Below are 3,165 nucleotides of genomic sequence, written 5' to 3' on the forward strand. Positions count from 1 at the left end.
TAGGAAAACTCTGAAATTTTCTTCACAAAATAAATTGAATCATCACTTCAACCTGATTGCTTAAAATATTGCTTCTTAAATGCTTAAAGTTGACATCATAGTACAGAAATAGTAAGTTCTCAGCTCTGTTGATTATCAGATTGCCCCTATGGTTAGTGTACTACATATTTAAAAAGCCAAGTAGACCCTCAGTTTCAACTGTTGCCCTTCCACTGTAGTTAAACAACCGGATTAAAGTTTTGTCTCATTTCCACCTTTTGGAGTCAAAGCTTTGGTCAACAGTGATTATGCAATTTCACTGAAGCAACTTCACAAACAGAACCTCTGTGCATTGCTTGAAGATGATGCTTGTTTAACATTTTTAGAAGAATCAAATTTTTTTGCTCTCATTTATATTTTTATTTTTAATATTATGCATGAACTTACTACTTTAATTTACCCTTAAACCTTGGATCTAGAAATGTGGCAATAGAACATCATAACTGAATTTCAAGATAGCAAAATAGTCTCTGAATTTCCATTTGCACCTTAGCTTTCATTGGATGCATAGCAATTTCAGTATCTTCCCTCGAGCAGAGTAAGAAATGAATTTTTATAGCATATATCATGCAAGAAACATTTGCACTTTCAAGCACATCAGTTAGGTTACCTCTTCAGCAGGTTCCAGCAAATGAGCTATTTTATATGTGATTAAAAAAACTGATTGTAAGTCCTGCTTTTTGGTATTGTTATGTGTTCACGTAGACATTTAAACACTTAGTAGCCACTTTTCCATCCTACTTGCACATCTGTCTTCTACATATATTTGACAAAGTGTTCTAAAACCTTTTAGATGTCATGTTTGTCATTGACTGAAGAATAATTAGTGGTCCATCACCTTACAACTACTAATCTTATGATGGTGCTCCAGCTGTAATTCTTTACTGAACACATAAGTGAAGGGTATGAACATAGCATCATATCTTCTAAGTCTTCAAATCCTTCATACCCTTCACCATGTTTTTTTCCATAGTCAATAGCAATACATGGTATTTTACTGATTGTCCTTTTAAGAATATTTCTCCAATCAGATTTGTTATGTTGTTGACTGTTTGAGGTCGAGGCATCTTTCAGCAAGCTAGTAAACCAGAAGTAGTCGGTTCAAGGACTCTAAAAATGACACTGAAATAGACATGTGTCTTCCAAAATATGAAACCAAAGCCACAGTTTGAATGGCACATTTTAGCTGAATGTTGAGGCCAAAGCTAAACTTATAAACCTCAATAATTTTCATAATTACAAAAATAAATAAATGGCTTAAAACTAAAGGGATTCATATATTTATTCAATAATATTTTTATTGAGTTCTTGCTGCATGTTAGACATTCTAGCAGACACTGAAGGTACAGTAGGGGAAGGGAATTCCTTTTCCTAGCCAAGGGAAATTGAGACACACAACACCTGGAAAATTGGATAACTCCCACCCTAATACTGTGCTTTACCAAGGTTCTTAGCAAATGGCACACCAAGAGATTATATCCCAAACCTGGCCCAGAGGGTCCCACGCCCAAAGAGCCTCCCACATTGCTAGCACAGCAGTCTGAGATCTAATGGCAAGGTGGCAGTGAGGCTGGGGGAGGGGCGCCACCATTGCTTAGGCTTAAGTAGGTAAACAAAGCCACTGGGAAGCTCGAATTGAGTGGAGCCCACCACAGCTCAAGGAGGCCTGCATGCCTCTGTAGACTTCACCTCTGGGGAACAGGGCATAGCTAAACAAAAAGAAGATGAAACCTCTGCAGATGTAAAAGTCCCTGTCTGACAGCTTTGAAGAGAGCAGTGGTTCTCCCAGCATGGAGGTTGAGATCTGAGAACAGACAGACAGCCTGCTCGAGTGGGTCCCTGACCCCTGAGTAGCCTAACTGGGAGACATCCCACACTAGGTGCAGACTGACACCTCACACCTCACACAGCGGGGTACACTCCTGAGACGAAGTTTCCAGAGCAAGAATCAGAGAGCAACACTCGCTGGTCAGCAATATTCTATCTTCTGCAGCCTCTGCTGCTGATACCCAGGCAAACAGGGTCTGCAGTGGACCTCAAGCAAACTCCAAGAGGCCTACAGCTGAGGGTCCTGACTGTTAGAAGGAAAACTAACAAACAGAAAGGACACCCACACCAAAACCCCATCAGTACATCACCATCATCAAAGACCAAAGTCAGATAAAACCACAAAAATGGGGGAAAAGCAGTGCAGAAAAGCTGGAAATTCAAAAAATCAGAGCGCATCACCCCTCCAAAAGAACGCAGCACATCACCAGCAATGGAACAAGCTGGATGGAGAATGACTCTGACGAGTTGAGAGAAGAAGGTTTTACTCGATCAAACTTCTCAGAGCTAAAGGAGGAACTACATAACCAGCGCAAAGAAACTAAAAACCTTGCAAAAAGAATGGATGAATGGATAACTAGAATAATCAATGCAGAGAAGACCTTAAAAGAACTGATAGAGATGAAAACCATAACACAAGAACTACGTGACAAATGCACAAGCTTCCAGTAACCGACTCGATCAACTGGAAGAAAGAGTATCAGCGATTGAAGATCAAATGAATGAAATGAAACGAGAAGAGGAGTTTAGAGAAAAAGGAGTAAAAAGAAATGAACAAAACCTGCAAGAAATATGGGATTATGTGAAAACACCAAATCTACATCTGATTGGTGTGCCTGAAAGTGACAGGGAAAATGGAACCAAGTTGGAAAACACTCTGCAGGATATCATTCAGGAGAACTTCCCCAACCTAGTAAGGCAGGCCAACATTCAAATTCAGGAAATACAGAGAATGCCACAAAGATACTCTTCGAGAAGTGCAACACATAATTGTCAGATTCACCAAAGTTGAAATGAAGGAAAAAATGTTAAGGGCAGCCAGAGAGAAAGGTCGGGTTATATACAAAGGGAAGCCCTTCAAACTAACAGCAGATCTCTTGGCAGAAACTCTCCAAGCCAGAAGAGAGTGGGGGCCAATATTCAACGTCCTTAAAGAAAAGAATTTTCAACCCAGAATTTCATATCCAGCCAAACTAAGTTTCATAAGTGAAGGACAAATAAAATCCTTTAGAGACAAGCAAATGCTTACAGATTTTACCACCACCAGGCCTGCCCTACAAGAGATCCTGAAGGAAGCAC

Source organism: Mandrillus leucophaeus, unplaced genomic scaffold (assembly GCF_000951045.1).
Source record: "Mandrillus leucophaeus isolate KB7577 unplaced genomic scaffold, Mleu.le_1.0 Scaffold75, whole genome shotgun sequence".
NCBI classification, from domain to species: domain Eukaryota; kingdom Metazoa; phylum Chordata; class Mammalia; order Primates; family Cercopithecidae; genus Mandrillus; species Mandrillus leucophaeus.